The 19,063-nt window shown below is 48.7% G+C and overlaps 1 protein-coding gene across 3 annotated transcripts in view; it reads left to right on the top strand.

Annotated features, from left to right (window-relative positions):
- Window positions 1-19,063, top strand: part of DSCAM (DS cell adhesion molecule) — a 1,793,910-nt gene that overhangs the window by 492,980 nt on the left and 1,281,867 nt on the right. The gene's annotated exons all lie outside the window — the stretch shown is intronic.

Below are 19,063 nucleotides of genomic sequence, written 5' to 3' on the forward strand. Positions count from 1 at the left end.
ACTCAGGCAAATGTTTTATTGGCGGGAGTCGTAAATGGAGCTTCCTCTTGGCAGAAGCTGGGAGGGGCAGGGTCTCTGAGCTTGCCAGAAACTGGAAAGACTGGTTTCTGTACCATGTGACATGAAAAGACACACCTCTATAGCCAGAATATGGTTTTAGAAAAAGATGAATAACTCATAGAGCGGACATGTGAAAATTGTATAAATGACACCATAATTCTTGTGATTTTTCTGCCCACATTTTAAGAGGTTTTTCGAACCGGTGGCATGTTCAGGGGGGTTTTAGCGGAAAAGAGGATATTACTCAAAATGTGTGCATGTGAAAAATCTGACACTTCATCAATTAATGTCCCTACTCCCTGCGCACATGTATGTAAAGTGGGGTCAATGTCAGAAATGGCAAAATCAGTTAAAAAGTGAAATATATGCCATTTCTGAATGCAAGCTCCTAGAAACAGCAGATTTGGGACAGAGTATACCTCATGTGATATGTGACATGGGTATGTAATTTCAAACAACTGTGTAACTGTGAAATATGTGTTTTGATCATATATAGATTTCGGTGCACAGATGACAGGGGAGTTTTTTCAAGAGATCATAAATGGCTGACATCACTCTGACACAACTTAGCTCCCCCAATCAGGGGAGAAATGAAAGCTGGACCAATGACAAGCGAGAGGGGCAGGTTTAGTTATGACCAACACACACACCCACTTGCAGAACATATAAATGGACTACTGAAACTTAGGTAGAGACCTTCATTTCCATCTGCCGCTGGAAGCTCTGCCGGGAAAATCCATACTTTACCTCCATCAATCTCCAGAGAAAGCTGTGCAGAAAAATCCAGACTTTAAATCCCTCAATCTTCAGAATCCAGAGAGAGCAGACCCAGATCACTGTGAAGTGCAGAGACCAGAGGCGAGTCCAAAACCTGACCAGATCCGTGGCAAGGCATATTTCTAAATATAGTGTGAGTACCTAGCAAAACTGCGCAGAACTAATCTCTTAGTTAAAATAATATAATTCAACCTATTTTAATCTAAGTAGAACTGTCTCCTAACTGTCACCTGTCATTTGTAAAGCTGTCACTTGTCATTTCTAGTTGCAAGCTGCACTTGTCTTTTTGAACTTTAAAATTTCAAATCTGAAAAACGACCTTCACAAAATCGCTCATATCTCCGCGACCGTTTGTGCTAGAGACTTGCAGTAACTTTCATCTGGAAGCTGAGATCCTAGGCTTTCTTAGGACCCCAAAACGATAGAGATAGTCCTTGTAGTTCCTCTGTAATCGCGCTCGGCGCATTCGCAAATTTAGCCGCGATTTGACATTTTACCGCGATTTGCAAATTTCTCCACGTGTGAAAACAGCAGTTTGTTTTTGCTTTCATTTGCCAAAAATTCGTTTAACCTGCTAATCATTCCTGAATCATTGCAAAAGTGAGCCTGGACTAATATTAACTAGATACCACTCACCCTGAACCTCTAGAGGGAATTAAAAGCATTTTAGTATATTTCTTTTTCTTCATTGCCAGCACATATCAAAGCATTTTGCCTGTGTTTTCAACTTCTGTAGTCTAAGTTGCTGGGTGAACTGAATTACATTTGAATTGCATTTCGGAGAATTGTGTGCCTTCCTTCCATTTCCCTGCATTGCATAAAAGGGGGGGGTGAATTGTCCAAGAAAGTGATTACATTGTTTTTGCTGAAATCCTATCAAGTTATTTTCTGTACTGCATTTCATTCCACATTGCATCTATTGGAAACCATAAAAGTATTGTTGCTCTCTTATCCATTTCATGTCAACTCCTTAGTGATTATCAAGAAGTGTGCTAGTGCCAGATTCTCCGTTGTTAATCTTTATCATCTCAGATTAAGTGTGATATCCAATTATTAATTTATTATAAAGCGTGATATAATATATATTGTTTACTTCTCAAATAAACCTTTTAACTTGCAAAACAGAACTACTTCTTGGCTCAGTGGGGTCAGGGGGATTCTGAGAGAGGGGTGTTATATAGGGGTAGTCATCCAGAACGCATGAACTGGACATAAAGATATATCAATAAGGGTTTTCATTCAGTATTATAGACTAGGCGTTGACTTAGCTGTAGTGTTGAATTGAATCCTCTTACAGTAGTTAGATTTTCAGGACATGATAGGACGATCAGGATAGACAGAGCATGGCGGGGGATGTGTGGAGAAAGCAGTATGGTTTGAGACATCCAGTATCGTATCTTAATCCCAGATCCTGGGATCTGGGCAACTAAATTACCACAGTTGGGGGCCAATGCTTGGTGAACTCACTGGACATTTCTGAAGATGACAGAAAGGCCATGCAAGTTAGTTAACTCCAGAGCAAGCTGATGGCCAGGGCATGAAGGCGTGCTGCCTTTGAGAGCTGTGAACCCGTTACTCTTTCGTCATCTACTTTACTTTCAGTATTGCTGCGATTACTTCCAGAAACTTTCTCACCACTAGACGAGACCTCTTTCTCTTGCATCTGAAGTTGAAGTCCTCATGGAGTAAAGGAAGTCCAGCTTGAGCCTTCTGAAGCTGGCTTTGCTTTGCAGACATCATTGTGGTGCTGTTTGGCTAGAGAGCAAAAGGTGCAGCCTGCTATCTCGATTCTCTGCATAACAGCCTTCTGACCGGTGCTGGTGTTAGTTGGAATGGAAGACATGCCCATTTCAATATCTAGCGCTGCAAATTCATCCGAGGCACTGGGGGTGTTCTACTGCGACCTGCATTGACAGGTGCATCTTGAGCACTAGTTTGACCGTCCAGTTGTTGCCATGCAGAATGGCATGGAGGAAGACACTTCCTTTATATACTGAAATGGAGGATCACTAAAAACGAGCATCCAGCTGCCTGCGACTCCTACAGAATATGCAGAACGGGGGCTTTACCCTACGGGGAGCGTTAGGGCCAGCACTGCGCCAGGATCCTCCTTTGCACCCACTCCTCCTTCTGTCCATGCCCCCCCATTGTCCTGCCACCAGCATTACACAACTTCAGTAGCTTCATGGTCTCTTTATCCTCGCCTCTGAACCCATTGAAATGGTAACAGGGCTCCCTCTTCAGATATTTTTCCCGTTTTTTTTCGGTGGCCATTTTGGAATGGGCATCCTTTTACCCTTACGATTATAATAAGCACACAAGGAAAATAAATGTCATAAAAAAAATTACACTAAACTCGACAGCACTGGTGGTGTGAATAACGGCGATAATGCCTTCTGTGGTGGCCTTTATCAGGCTTCACTCAAACCTATTAATTTGGGCAGCGGGCCGTTACAACCCATTACAGCCCTCCATGGAAGATTGCCTAAGGAATGGAGATGTGCGAAATGAACTGTTGTTCTTAGCCCCTGGCTGTTTTTTTTAAACCATGAACAGCAAACATACCCATTCTTTAAGATAGGGCCATGACAACCTCTTGGTAGTTTGTGTACCCGAAAATAAATGAATCTCATCCCAAAAGACAACAGCCTTTGCCTCCCATATTACGTGTTGCAACGTGAGAGTCTTACTCGAGATCTATCAGCGGTGTGCTTCAATGTGTGTGGTTAGTCCCCGCCGATCATCCTTTTCAGAGGCCACTTCCTGGAGCAACATTCAACTGCATGTTAGGAATTGGCGTTGATGTACTTCTATGTCTAAGAGAGTGTATCACTATATCAGTGTAGTTATCATTATGTCCCTCGGCATACCTTTGCATGTACATGTTTTCGTCATGCTAAGGAGATCACCATATAGTTAGTAATTTGGCATAATAAATATGAATCACGCCTCGTTTGAAGGTTCCCTCCACGCAGAGTATGGAATGTACAAGTTACCAGTGCTTGAAATGGAAAACATTACTCTGGGATCTAATGGGGGGCTGGTGGGTCATCGGGGTCACTAGGGATTCAGTCATGGCAGACACGTGACAGACTTGTAAAAAGTTTATACAATACAGGGCTAAAACAACAGAGATGCCTTGAAATGTTCATAAATCACACAATGAGCCAACCTGACAACATAGGTGAACCAAATGAGTACGATGCTTGCTGTATTTCCCACATCCTGAATGAAAGCCTGCAATTACACGTATTCAGATTAACATACGCCTACGCAAAGAGGGTCTGCTTCTAGAAGGAAACACATTGCAAGGAAAAGCTATTGTTTTTAGTCATGTTGCAGCTCTGCATGCCACTTTAAGCACCCCTCCAAATTTGAATGCCCCGCCATTTGCTCCTGTAGCAGCAGCTCCCACGTCATTCTCTGCGGCCATCTAACCTGTTCTGCTCCTTTGCCATTTGCACCTGTAGCAGCAGCTCCCACGCCATTCTCTGCGGCCATCTAACCTGTTCTGCTCCTTTCTGTTCTTAAGGTCAAAACAAAACACATTTTTTAAAAAGCTGCACCAGAGTTCTTTTGAGCTCAGAATGTCTTTGTTGCATGCTAAACATTTTGCTGCTGCAGGGGGAGTGTATTCAAGTCGCCAAGCAAGGGCATGGGCTTTTTGTTTTCCTGGATTCGGAATTCGCTGAGACCTTTTTTGCCGCCTTCAAAATCCGGGAAAACGGCCCAATTCCAGCCCAGCAAGTTACACAATACTCTCATGACTACAATTACTAGAATGCAATGATTACTTGGAAGCCAGGCACTAAAGACCCCCCCCCCCATAGATAGGACTGTTCAAAAGAAAAGAGGCACTTTCTTTTTACTCCACTTTGATATTGTGGGGAGACACTGCCCGGCCTCGCGCCATTTTCTTTTTTAGTTTAAGATCATCGCTGAGTTGATGTCCCCCGGAGCAAGGAGGCACATCGGGCCCCACAGGGAGGGCGGTAATTAAGCTCAAGGACGGCGCTCACGTTCAGCTAAGAGCTGGTCTTTAAATAGTAATGCACTCGAGAAGCGGAGTGGGAGGCCCTCGGGTGCCTGTTGACACAGTGTTGGAAGCTGGCGCCGCTCTCATTTGAGAAGCTAAACTGCAGCAAGCGCGAGGCGCTCATCTGCATAAAGCAGCAGGCTGGTGCCGGAGGGTGCAGGCAACAGGGAGTGATTAGCAAGACGTCTTCTTTCCATGCTACTCCGTTGCACTCCTAACACGCCACTTGTCACAGAGAAAACCACTGCGCCATATGCCAGCCTGCATCTGCCGGGTACCCCCTTCGCTGACTGCAGCGTGAAGATCTCCACTTCAGCGCATGAGGTGGTGTCAGGGGACATTCTGGAGAACACTGCGGGCAGGCTGCGGTGCCACAGGCTCTGCTGCTCTGCCGCGCTCTCCTCTTGCCGCAGTCGAGAGGAGAAAACACGGCATGCCTTGGAGCGCCTCCTTCTTGGGGTCATCGACACACTATTCATCTCTGTCGGCAATTCTGCGAACCTCACCGACTCTGGAGTCCCGTGCGGTTGGGGCCTGCAGTCGTGCCCCAGAATGCCACAGGCCCCGGGGCGTACAAAGTACGGTCCGAAGGAGGGCATGGGGGGTTAGGCGCAGGGTGGGGGCAGAGGAAGGGTCAAGCACAAGTGGAGGGCAGCCAGGTGGTGCCCCCCCAATTAGTTGTCATGGAGACATGGCCCAAACAGAGGGAAGGTGCGAAAATAAACAGTGGCGGGTAGGGGGAGGGACGGCCCCCCACTTGAATAACAAGAAGAACTATAAGAACGGCCTCTTGGCAAAGGAGAGGCACATTCTCAACAAGGAGCGCACCCCATTGGGTACATCTCCTTGGGAGGAAGGACTGGAGGAATCGTTTTTACCCATCCAACCCACCCCAGATTTTGGGAAGGCAGGAATGAAACAAGGAAACAACGTAACGCCGAGTACTAAGTTCGGTACACGGTAGAGGAAGTCATAGGCAGCAGGCGGCATGTGTCCAGGAGCCGATGCCAGATGGACCCATAGACTTGCCAAAACAAAGCAAGGCATCACCAACCCTGGACACGGTGTGCCCAAAAGCACACCTGTTTGTTATAAGTTTGGTTTTCTGTGTAAGTTCTGTAAGAAATAAATGCCTACAGCCAATATATTGTCCAGATAAAATTGTCTGTACTCATTCCAAAATAGTAGGTAGAAAACAGGAGCATGGGGAGGCCCACACTACTCGGCCTAACCCCGTAGCGGGGACATCCCACAACTCCGCCTCTCCTGGATGTAGGCTCCCTCACATTCAGCCCTCCTGCACTCCCCCATCCTGCCAAACCAGACCTCCAGAAGGTTCCCTGAAATAAAAAGGCAAGACCAGTTTTGAAAGGTATGCCGCAGCAACCTTTATTGCACAAAGCCAGGAGTCATTTTACAGGTGATCCATTTCTCCACCACACCCCAGGATAATTCTATGCTGGGTGTGGCTTCTTAAGCCCCCCCCCCTTCAGAGGAACACTGCCAGGTAGGACCATCCCTCCATACGCATTCCCCCTCTACCCATGGCCATTTCCTTTTTACTTTTCACTTTTGTTTTTCTTAATTTCTTTATTTCATTTTCAATTTCATGTACTTTTCTTTCATTCCTTCTTCTAACATTATTGTATGCAAAGGTCGATTCATGGACAAATAGACAAGGGGACTATCATGCAAAGTGTGCCCCACCACAGGGAGTTACGTGACATTGCGTGAAGTCGTAGCGGGGTAACCCCAACTGAAGCCCCCCCCCCAAGACATTGAAATACATCACAAATTGCTGAGGCCCGCACTGCAAATAGGATGAGCTCCCTCAGCCCGGGCCATTTTATGTGCCTTCCCAGGGCCAGCTGGTTCAAGCCAGACCCTGGGGCACGCCCCTTCTGGCCCCCCTCTGGAAAGGAAAGGGAAGGCAAGCTGGAAGCAGGGGACAAGAGGGGTGGCCCCCTATGCCAACTGACCCTCTTGCGCCCCTGTGTGGGATGGGTCATTTGTTCAGCAAGGCTATACCATTTCCTTTTAGTAAATGACGGTGGGCCAGCGGAAGAGCTGCGGGTATCGCGGCAGCACTCAACAACATTTCACTTCTTGTCAAGGAAGGCTCATTGTTCCATGAAAGTAGCTTTGAGAAGGGGATGCACCTCCTCCCCTCCCCCACAGCTACTTTCAGGTTTCAATGAGCCCTCGTTGCCAAGAAGTGAAATGTATTGGACAGTGCTGCCTGCATGCCTTTCGTCTCCTGTGACAAATTGGATTCTGCCCTGCAGGAATACAAGGAGGAGTAGGGGCTAAAATGCCCACTCAACCCTCACCCTGCTACAAACCAAGATCCCACACAACACAATCACAAAGGTAAAACAGGTACAGTTGAGAGATATACCTCCTCTGCCTTTGGTGGTAACACGGCGAGTGAAGGCTATGCTCTTAAAAGGGGCGACGAGGTGATTCAGTAGCAACCCAAACAGCAGAGCAGAACCGTCCAAAATAAAGGAAATGTCCAATCAAGGCTCTATAAAAATAGATATACTTCAATAGAACACACCATCTGAAAAATAACTATACAGAAAACGAAATAGACAAATACTATACAAAACCTACCTCTGATGAAAGAACAGAGAATAAGCAAAGATATCACAATGCAGCGCTCTGAGGAATAAATTAGGGGTGTAAGGCACAAACACGATATTCTTGTAAAAGGATAGGTTTCTTGGATGCAAAAAGGGAATTAGTCACTGAGCCAGTTTCTAGCGTTCAGAACTCGACCAAAGGGGAAGTTAATAGTGAATAGTACCTTTTTGCAGTTCTTGGCAGTTCGACTGGGATGAAACCAGCTTCCAGCAGTGATGCGAGCGGATCGAACTCAGTTCGGATATGTCGGATTGTGTGTGCCTAAGCAGCAGGTGGGAGTCGAGCAGGCTCAAATGCGTTAGCTTTTCGCTGTCCGGATACAGCATTTGGTGAAGCAGCTCACGAGAATCTATTAGAAGTATCTATTATCTATTATTAGAAGTATAGTCAGGTTGTAACCGCGTGGACGAGTGTCACTCCAGCGGTTCGAGTTGACAGATGGCGATTAATTGAATCAGCAATCTTGTTGTTCCAGTGTGAAGTCCGGCGAAGCAGCAGTTGAAAGGCAAGTTGGGTGAAGTTGTGGTGTAACGCCTGGTCCGAGTGGGCACGTGACTCTCCAGCGGTTCAAATTGGGTCCTGGTGACGAGTGGTTGATTCAAGCCTATCATATGGCTGGTTTAGCAAGGGAACGATTTAGTGTCGAGCAGATGGAGGCAATGCAGTTCAAATGGACAGAGGCGTGGCAAAGAAAGCACTGGTGGGATCCCTTTGGTTCAATGTGCGGCAAATGTGGTTCAACAACAGTTCAACCAGTTTGGTGCACCAGAGAACGGAGTCTTAGCTGATCCTCCAAATGCTGTGAGACCCACTGCAGGGACTCTAGGAAAGAATTTGTCATTTCTGGGTCAGCTCTGCCAGCCTTGGGAGATTCTGGTGTAGTGTGGCAGATCCTGGCCCAAACCAAGACTCTCCACCAATTTGCCCTGGCAGTGGGTAGGGGTAAGAGCTTTCCTCTGCTTTGGACTGCTCTTCCTTCACCTCAGTGGTTGAGGGCTTTGGAAAATCCAACTCTCTCAAGAGAGGACCAGTGAATCCTTCTCAGGTATTGTTCCAGAGTGAATCAAAGAAGTGGTGGGAGACCCTTTCTTGCAAAGGCAAAAGCCTGCATGTGATAGGACGAACAAAAGCCTGCTTTAGTGGTCAAATGCCTGTTTTTGTGTAATGTGCCCTAATGAACTCACAACCAAAGTACTGTGCAGCAGAGAAAGTGGACGGGACAGGAAGGGAGAGAGAGAGACTGAGATAAACAAAATGGTAGAAGCCTTCCTCCACTGTACAGTGCCCTCCTTTCTTCTATAAAACCTACCCCCTTCCTTTCTCACAAGGATCAAAGGCCTTTAGAAATCTAGCAACTCGGTGTGAAGCTATTCTCTTTGAATGGGAATTCTCCTTTGATGGCTGGGCCCAGGGCAGCTGGCTCTGGCAGAGGGTGTTACCTACCCTCACAAAGAGATCAAAGAAGATGCATGGCCAACCAGTTTCCTGTCCTCTCATTTGGCAGGCTCAGCCTGTCTGGACTGAAAACACATCACCTTCCATAGCTTGAGCTGGCTCAACGGAGCTGACACGTGTGATATCAAATTAAATGTGGCTGCAATTATAAGTAGTGCATGCTCCCTGCTTTAACTGAGGCATATCTTTATTTTAGAGTTCAACCTGCCAGCACCATGGGCTACTTATCATCATCATAGTTTTGGTACATGGGGCATATCTTAAATACAGCCCCTACTCGGCATAGGCTTAGCTGTCACTGCATCTGTCAAATGGGCAACTGCGGCCTCTCACCCTGCTCCGTGGCACTGCTAGAGCAGGCGCTGCAAATCAGGATGCAGCAGGCCCCAGATAAAAAAAAAAAAAAAAAAACAGGGCTTTCACACCCTTGCCAAATGGCAATCTGTCACATCTCCCCTTGGACCAAATATTACTTACATCACTTCCTGGTCCTAAACACCCAGTAGTCATTTGCTGAGGAGGAGATGCTGAGTCCAATAAACTTAGTAATGGCGTCCAACTATTAACCATGTTTCTCACCTAACATCACTACATAACACACTTTTAACAGAATACACAAAACCTGCATGTGATGTTCTGCAGGTCCTGGTTTACAAATCGTGTTATGTCAGCAGGAGTTAAACCATTGACCACTATCAGTTGCACAGTCTCCATGCACTCCGGTGTATCTGAAAGAGATGGGGGGGGGGGGTGGATTAGTTTCATGGGAAGAGAGGGAACATTCACGATAACTTTGCTGCTGTGTTGATGCTTGCATAACTGAAGTACCCTGAGCTTGGAGAGTGGGTCTGTTTCTAGGTGTTCTGTGTTGAGAGAATAGAGGTATGTGGGTCCTGACTCGTGCTTCTGTGGTGCTTGGATGCATTGGCTGGGGCGGTGATGGATACGTTGGCGGTGTGTTGTGTGATGTTTGTTGGGGTGGGTTATTCAGTTGCCATGTAGGAGTGGCTTAGTTTCAATGCTTTATTAGTGTTGCATAGAACTTGAGAATGTGAGAGCGGGGTACTGCCAGAGGCCTTTATGGGGAGGCTGGCGAGGGGCTAATACAATCTTGAAGCCACATGTATGAAATCAGAGCACGACACAGGAAGAGACTCTGGAGACTTTGTTCATTACCAAAAGCAGAGCGCTAAGGCTCATGGGAGGCATGCACCTTTGGTTCTGATCAAGGGTTGCCTGAAATGTGAGAACCCCAGGTGCCCATTTCACCCTCCTTAGTGTGCTGGTTAGCAAGCTCAGAGCCATATCAAACCCCACCCTAACCTGCTCAGGTGCTGTCCTCAAGTGGCCTGTTGGCACTTTTGCCAGTGAGGGCAACATCCAGGATCTATAATCTCTGGTTGTTTCTTCTGGATATCTACCCCAGTGACTGTCAAAAGCCTGAAACTCCTCTCACACAGTGCACACAGCCACAGGCCAGCATTCCATTTACCCCAATCCCACATGCCTCGGGAAGATAGCTCAGCAGCAACGTGCTCGGCTTGGAAGCAAGACGACGCAGAGCCGCACAGGTTCGATCTCCTGGTCCGCGCTTAGAAACCTCTGGGTATTATGTGCGTTAAAAATAACCCATCATATCATATCAGTTGAGGCAGCTCCACAATTTCAGTTTCACAGGGGTGCCAAAACCCTGCAGGGATTCTTCACTATGAGATGAGTATTGTGAAGGATGAAAGGTGGGTTATGGATTCCTTGAAGTGCACCACAAAGCTGGATGCACCACTTCTTAGAATAAATGGGGACGCAGGCTGATGCTAAAGGAGTAGGGGGCGGTGGGAGGGGTTCGTGATAGGCAGTTCAATAAAACCGCAGTCTCAAACTTGCACTATCTCCAGTCCCTTACTACATACTGATCTCTGCAAGGTATCTTTGGAAATCTTTGGGCAAGAGCTAAAGAATGAACCACAGCAAAAGTAGATATGCACTTTTGATCTAATTACAGGGTTCAGGGCAGCGGTATATCATATGCACCCAGTGCGGTCCCCTAAAGGGGTCTCCAGAAACCAGGAACTAATATCTTCTCCCCACAACAGCTACTTGCACTACATTAAGTGGAGCAATGGGAAGCATGACTAGCTTTCTAGGGTAAAGTAGGGTTGCCTGATTGAAACCTAATATTTACACAGTATAATTTCTAGAGGGTCTCAAACGTGTACTTGCATAATTTTGAAGCCAGTTCCAAAAGACATGTTTCTCCATGTGCTCGCCTTTTGATTCCAGGGTCCTATTCTTTCTCTGCCTTCGCTGCTGTATCCGTTACCACCACAGTGGTCTCCTGGTTCTGATGCTCGGATGAGTGGCTTCTAGTGCGGAACTCAACAGTTTGCTTTGGGTTTATTATAACTGGCCATTTATAACTGTACTTTCACAAATTCCACTTTATCACGACAGATATAGCCTTATTTATTTAATCTGCCGCCAGGACTTGGAGATACATATCTAACAACGTAACTGTTTGTTTACTTTCAAAGGGATTGCCATTTTATTCCCCAAAAGGTCAAAGCTACATTTTCATTAACTTTGGTTCTAATGATGTCAGCAAGACAGTCTTTGCAGTGCGCCTAGTAAGGTAGCCATGATTGGTCCCTTTAATTGAGGCGCGTGAAGCAGGGTTGTCACTCAACAATGCGCGTACATAGTTTTAGTGAACAAATGAGCTGGGATATGCCCCCTCAGCAAGTATACAGGGGGTTCAATTATACACCCAATGGCCAACAGGTCCTTATGGGTGCAAACCCACCAACAGCAGTTTGTGAAACACTGGGCTATGTCTGAAAGTGAGACTGTGCAGATCTTACTTTCCTGGCATAATGCATTAACTAAATCTTCTAAAATGTCATAAGATCTAGGAGATTCTCCCTAGCAGACAGAGCTTTGATTCCCTTCCCCACTCTAGGAAGAGGTATAGGAATATTCAGAAGGTCTTTGCAAAACCTCTAGGTCCAGGGTGAACCCCAAAAAGTCTTTCTAGCTAGCCATAACTTACTTTTGTATGCATCATATTGTTTAGACCTTACCCACGTTCAGTGCTTTATTTGATATGTGTTGTTTCCTGCATACCACAGCACATCCTGACCACACTAACTACTGGTAGAGGCCGCAGTATCTCAGAGCACCCCTGGCTCACACATGTGCAGCAGTAGGGAGAAGTGGGGAGCTTGTCATCTCCAGGAGAGAACACGAATCCTCTGCTTAGCCTACCATTTCAATCCTGCCAGGTATTTTCTCACAGTGGCATTATATATATTTATTTATTTATTTATTTATTTATTTATTTATTTATTTATTTATTTATTTATTTGCATTCATAAAGCACACAAAGCAGCCCAAAGGCATTGTGGCACTGTTACAATGTATCAGCTTAGTTCCAATTGCACATAGATGTACATAATTATGCAGGATGTGTTCCAAGAAAGTGACAGGCTGCACAAGGTTACAGGGAGTGCCGCATATCGTTGCATGGCATATTACAGACAGTTGTGAATGATCTAGGTGCACAGTTGGCTAGGCTTGGGAGCTTACGAGGGTTGCGTGGGGAGTTTAGGCAAATAGTCGGGTGTTGATGGCTCTGCGAATAACTTGGTCTCAAGTGCGCTACATCGTATAACTGACCCTAGAGGAAGCGTGCAGGACGCCACTAAATATGAGACCCCCGTCCAGCTGAAGACATTGGATTGCTGAACAGCCATAAACACACGGGTTTGATGCAGGCCTAAAGATGAGCTCACAACCCAGCTTAAAATCTGTGATCACATACATGTGAGCCTGCAGTCAAAAAGAAACGCGACATTCAAGCCGGGTACCAAGAGTGGCATTGTGTCCTGTCTCTACCCGTGAGCTTCAGATGCAACACTTGTCTTGAGCTTCAAGTATAGCCACACGCAGGCCACCCAGGTCCAGCCATAAGCCTGATACTGCCCCATGGCCTTAGCCCTTCCAGACATGTAGCCAATCCTCAATGTGAGAGAGCAGCCCATGTTTACTTAGCATGTGACTGCAATCCCGTGTCAGCTCAGCCTAAATGACAAGCTGATGCCTTGCCCTAAGCGGGAGCATTCAGACTTGCCCTCTCCGCAGGACAGCAGCCGAGCAACAGGTCTGGTTGGAACCTTCAGCTGGAGTGTGAGATGGCATCGCTTCATGAAGTATGTCATGTTATGTTAAAGCATGTCCATACCGTGCACTATCACTACCGGAGTGGTCCCCTGGCGTCTAAGGTAGCAGCTTAGGCCCAAGAGTGTGACTGAAGCGCAGCCTAAACACGAGAGAGCTTTTGATGCATATTGCCCCAAACCTGAGGGTCCAGGTATGCCCTACATGTCAATCGTGGTTCAATCATGAATGCTTACTTTAACACTCTTTGGTTAACATAACATTGTTGGCCAAACGAGATGGGAGTTTGAAGTAAGGCAACTGTGACCATCTTTCTGAACACCAACCGACAGAACAATCAAACACCATACACACACACACCCATACATGCACACATGTGCATACATAAGTGCACATGCACACTCTCAAACGCTTAGGCACGCTTACACACAAACGCGCACACGTGCATACATGTGCGCACATGCACACAGACAGCAATAACTTCCGACGTGGCTCTTTTGCTCTGCCTCCACTAATGCACAATCCGCCATTGTGTTTGCTCTGTTTATGGTCCCACATTCGAAGCGCAAAGAGGACATAGTAATGCAATAACAAGAGTCAGCATCAGAACGGATCAGCTGCCTCCGTCACTAAGTCCTGACACACTCTATGCTGTTCCATCGAAGATTGCATTTGAGCACTGAGCATTTTTTTGTGCAATCCGAAAAAAATCATGTTTACTCTTTTTCGGCATGGCAGGCTCCACATTTTGCATCAAAGATGTGATGCACATGTCAAATGACAAAACTCTGCTACACTAGCTCTGCTCAGAGTGGGGGGCAGGGTGATGCGGATGGGTCATGCTTGGAAATTGAAATCACCCCGGGAAGGGTTAATGGGCATGATCCAGTCGAGGGCATCGGCTACGAGTGGCCGCGGGCACTCTGGGCGATGTGTTCTGTGTGTGCCATGGATGCTATCACTGCCATGAGGATTCACAGTAAATCACAGGTCGGTTCTGGCATCTGTCAGCCAATTATCATGGCGTTCATTAGCTCTAATCACGGCTTTATCTTCTGTGCGACAGTCTGTAGCCTATTTGCATTGGCATTGGACGGCAGTTCAATAGGCAACATATGCCAACTCTTGGCAGCCATGTTTTGGGCACATGCAGAGTGTTCCTGGCATGCCAGCTGTAATTATACTTAAGGCATAATGTGTGTGTGGGCTCCAATATCATCAGGCGACATAAACACAATGAAATTAAACCACCGAGCGGGCAGTGCATCACTATCTGGAGCAGCGCGCAACCTCAGTGAAGGTTTGCAGGCAGCGCATCATGGTCTGGAGCAGCGCCCAACCCCAGCGAAGGTTTGCAGGCAGTGCATTACAGCCTGGAGCAGCGCGCAACTCCAACGAAGGTTTGCGGGCGGTGAATTGCTATCTGGGGCAGCGAGCAAGCCCAGCAAAGGTTTGCGGATGGTGCATCGCCGTCTGGGGCAGCATGCAACCCCAGCAACGGTTTGCGGGCAGTGCATCGCCATCTGGGGCAGCGCGCAACCCCAACGAAGGTTTGCGGATGGTGCATCGCCGTCTGGGGCAGCGTGCAACCCCAGCGAAGGTTTGCAGGCAGTGCATCACCATCTGGGGCAGCGCGCAACCCCAGCGAAGGTTTGCGGGCAGTGCATCACCATCTGGGCAAGAGCGCAACCCCAGTGAAGGTTTGTAGGCTTATGGAGTGTAGATCCATGACCCAGAGCCAGAGTGGAACTATAGGTCTACTCTTCAGTAGCACCATTTGATGGTGTGCAACTCCCTACCCCCTTCAGAGAGACCCTGGGTGTAGATCCTTGACCCTGAGCCAGGGTGGAGCTATAGGTCCACCATTCAGAAGCACCATGAGATGGGGGAGTGACATTTTGACTGTGCTTCACCAGCACCCTGTGCTGCCTGCAACCCCTGCCCCCTCCAGAGAGACCTTTGGTGTAGATCCTTGACCCTGAGCCAGGGTGGAGCTACAGGTCCACTCTTCAGAAGCACCCGAGTTGGCATGCAACTCTCTGCCCCCTTCAGAGAGACCCTTGGTGTAGATCCTTGACCCCGAGCCAGGGTGGAGCTATAGGTCTACTTTTCAGAAGCACCGTATGATGGTGTGCACCTCCCTGCCCCCTTCAGAGAGACCCTGGCTGTAGATCCTTGACCCTGAGCCAGAATGGAGCTATAGGTCCACCCTTCAGAAGCACCCTGAGATGGGGGAGTGGTATTTTGACTGCGCTTCACCAGCACCCTGTGCTTCCTGCAACTCCCTGCCCCCTCCAGAGAGACCTTTGGTGTAGATCCTTGACCCCGAGCCAGGGTGGAACTACAGGTCCACCCTTCAGAAGCACCCTGAGATGGGGGAGCAACATTTTGACTGCTCTTCACAAGCACCCTGTGCTGCCTGCAACTCTCTGCCCACTTCAGAGAGATCCTGGGCCCCGCTGGATCTCTATACATGCTCTTCAGAAGAAGCCTGAGTTTCAAAGCAGGTTCTGGCCCGCATTTGAGAGGCACCCTGAGCCGGGGTGGACTTTCTTCCATGTACTTCAGGAGTGCCATAAGCTGAGAAAACTCCTTCTTGTCTGAACTTCAGATGTACCTTGAGCCAGGGCTATAGCACCTCTCCCACTATATAGAGATACCCTGATTTGGGGTGGAGCACCCCTACCACCGTTCCAAAATACCCTTGGTCATTGGTGGAGGGAATTGCCTGCTCTTCAGATATAACCTCAGTCAAAGGTGGAGGAACTCACCTGCTCTTCATATATACCCAGAGTCAGAGGTGGAGGGACTCGCCTGCTCCTCAGATATACCCTGAGTCAGAGGTGGAGGGAGCACCCCTACCACCGTTCCAAAATACCCTTGGTCATTGGTGGAGGGAATTGCCTGCTCTTCAGATATAACCTCAGTCAAAGGTGGAGGAACTCACCTGCTCTTCATATATACCCAGAGTCAGAGGTGGAGGGACTCGCCTGCTCCTCAGATATACCCTGAGTCAGAGGTGGAGGGACTCGCCTGCTCCTCAGATATACCCTGAGTCAGAGGTGGAGGGGCTTGCCTGCTCTTCAGATATACCCTGAGTCAGGGGTGGAGGGACTCGCCTGCTCCTCAGATATACCCTGAGTCAGAGGTGGAGGGACTCGCCTGCTCTTCAGATATACCCTGAGTCAGGGGTGGAGGGACTCGCCTGCTCCTCAGATATACCCTGAGTCAGAGGTGGAGGGACTCGCCTGCTCCTCAGATATACCCTGAGTCAGAGGTGGAGGGACTCGCCTGCTCTTCAGATATACCCTGAGTCAGGGGTGGAGGGACTCACCTGCTCTTCATATATACCCAGAGTCAGGGGTGGAGGGACTCTCCTGCTCTTCATATATACCCAGAGTCAGGGGTGGAGGGACTCTCCTGCTCTTCATATATACCCAGAGTCAGGGGTGGAGGGACTCTCCTGCTCTTCATACATACCCAGAGTCAGGGGTGGAGGGACTCGCCTGCTCTTCATACATACCCTGAGTCACAGGTGGAGGGACTCGCCTGCTCTTCAGATATACCCTGAGTCAGAGGTGGAGGGACTTGCCTGCTCCTCAGATATACCCTGAGTCAGAGGTGGAGGGACTCGCCTGCTCTTCAGATATACCCTGAGTCAGGGGTGGAGGGACTTTCCTGCTCTTCATATATACCCAGAGTCAGGGGTGGAGGAACTCGCCTGCTCTTCAGAAATACCCTGAGTCAGAGGTGGAGGGACTCGCCTGCTCTTCATATATACCCAGAGTCAGGGGTGGAGGAACTCGCCTGCTCTTCAGAAATACCCTGAGTCACGGGTGGAGGGACTTGCCTGCTCTTCAGATACACCCTGAGTCAGGGGTGGAGGGACTCGCCTGCTCTTCATATATACCCAGAGTCAGGGGTGGAGGGACTCGCCTGCTCTTCAGATATACCCTGAGTCTGGGGTGGAGAGACTTTCCTGCTCTTCATATATACCCAGAGTCAGGGGTGGAGAGACTTTCCTGCTCTTCAGATATACCCTGAGTCAGAGGTGGAGGGACTCGCTTGCTCTTCAGATATACTCTGAGTCAGAGGTGGAGGGACTCGCCTGCTCTTCAGATATACCTTGAGTCACAGGTGGAGGGACTCGCCTGCTCTTCAGATATACCCTGAGTCACAGGTGGAGGGACTCGCCTGCTCTTCAGATATACCCTGAGTCAGGGGTGGAGGAACTCGCCTGCTCTTCAGAAATACCCTGAGTCACGGGTGGAGGGACTTGCCTGCTCTTCAGATACACCCTGAGTCAGGGGTGGAGGGACTCGCCTGCTCTTCATATATACCCAGAGTCAGGGGTGGAGGGACTCGCCTGCTCTTCAGATATACCCTGAGTCTGGGGTGGAGAGACTTTCCTGCTCTTCATATATACCCAGAGTCAGGGGTGGAGGGACTTTCCTGCTCTTCAGATATACCCTGAGTCAGAGGTGGAGGGACTCGCTTGCTCTTCAGATATACTCTGAGTCAGAGGTGGAGGGACTCGCCTGCTCTTCAGATATACCTTGAGTCACAGGTGGAGGGACTCGCCTGCTCTTCAGATATACCCTGAGTCACAGGTGGAGGGACTCGCCTGCTCTTCAGATATACCTTGAGTCAGGGGTGGAGGAACTCGCCTGCTCTTCAGAAATACCCTGAGTCACGGGTGGAGGGACTTGCCTGCTCTTCAGATACACCCTGAGTCAGGGGTGGAGGGACTCGCCTGCTCTTCATATATACCCAGAGTCAGGGGTGGAGGGACTCGCCTGCTCTTCAGATATACCCTGAGTCTGGGGTGGAGAGACTTTCCTGCTCTTCATATATACCCAGAGTCAGGGGTGGAGGGACTTTCCTGCTCTTCAGATATACCCTGAGTCAGAGGTGGAGGGACTCGCTTGCTCTTCAGATATACCTTGAGGCACAGGTGGAGGGACTCGCCTGCTCTTCAGATATACCCTGAGTCACAGGTGGAGGGACTCGCCTGCTCTTCAGATATACCCTGAGTCAGGGGTGGAGGAACTCGCCTGCTCTTCAGAAATACCCTGAGTCACGGGTGGAGGGACTTGCCTGCTCTTCAGATACACCCTGAGTCAGGGGTGGAGGGACTCGCCTGCTCTTCATATATACCCAGAGTCAGGGGTGGAGGGACTCGCCTGCTCTTCAGATATACCCTGAGTCTGGGGTGGAGAGACTTTCCTGCTCTTCATATATACCCAGAGTCAGGGGTGGAGGGACTCGCCTGCTCTTCAGATATACCCTGAGTCAGAGGTGGAGGGACTCGCCTGCTCCTCAGATATACCCTGAGTCAGAGGTGGAGGGACTCGCCTGCTCTTCAGATATACCTTGAGTCACAGGTGGAGGGACTCGCCTGCTCTTCAGATATACCCTGAGTCACGGGTGGAGGGACTCGCCTGCTCTTCAGATATACGCTGAGTCAGGGGTGGAGGAACTCGCCTGCTCTTCAGAAATACCCTGAGTCACGGCTGGAGGGACTTGCCTGCTCTTCAGATACACCCTGAGTCAGGGGTGGAGGGACTCGCCTGCTCTTCATATATACCCAGAGTCAGGGGTGGAGGGACTTGCCTGCTCTTCAGATACACCCTGAGTCAGGGGTGGAGGGACTCGCCTGCTCTTCATATATACCCAGAGTCAGGGGTGGAGGGACTCGCCTGCTCTTCAGATATACCCTGAGTCTGGGGTGGAGAGACTTTCCTGCTCTTCATATATACCCAGAGTCAGGGGTGGAGGGACTTTCCTGCTCTTCAGATATACCCTGAGTCAGAGGTGGAGGGACTCGCTTGCTCTTCAGATATACTCTGAGTCAGAGGTGGAGGGACTCGCCTGCTCTTCAGATATACCTTGAGTCACAGGTGGAGGGACTCGCCT

The sequence above is a fragment of the Ambystoma mexicanum genome, chromosome 7p (assembly GCF_040938575.1).
Source record: "Ambystoma mexicanum isolate Mex_15411 chromosome 7p, UKY_AmexF1_1, whole genome shotgun sequence".
Classification (NCBI taxonomy): Eukaryota; Metazoa; Chordata; class Amphibia; order Caudata; family Ambystomatidae; genus Ambystoma; species Ambystoma mexicanum.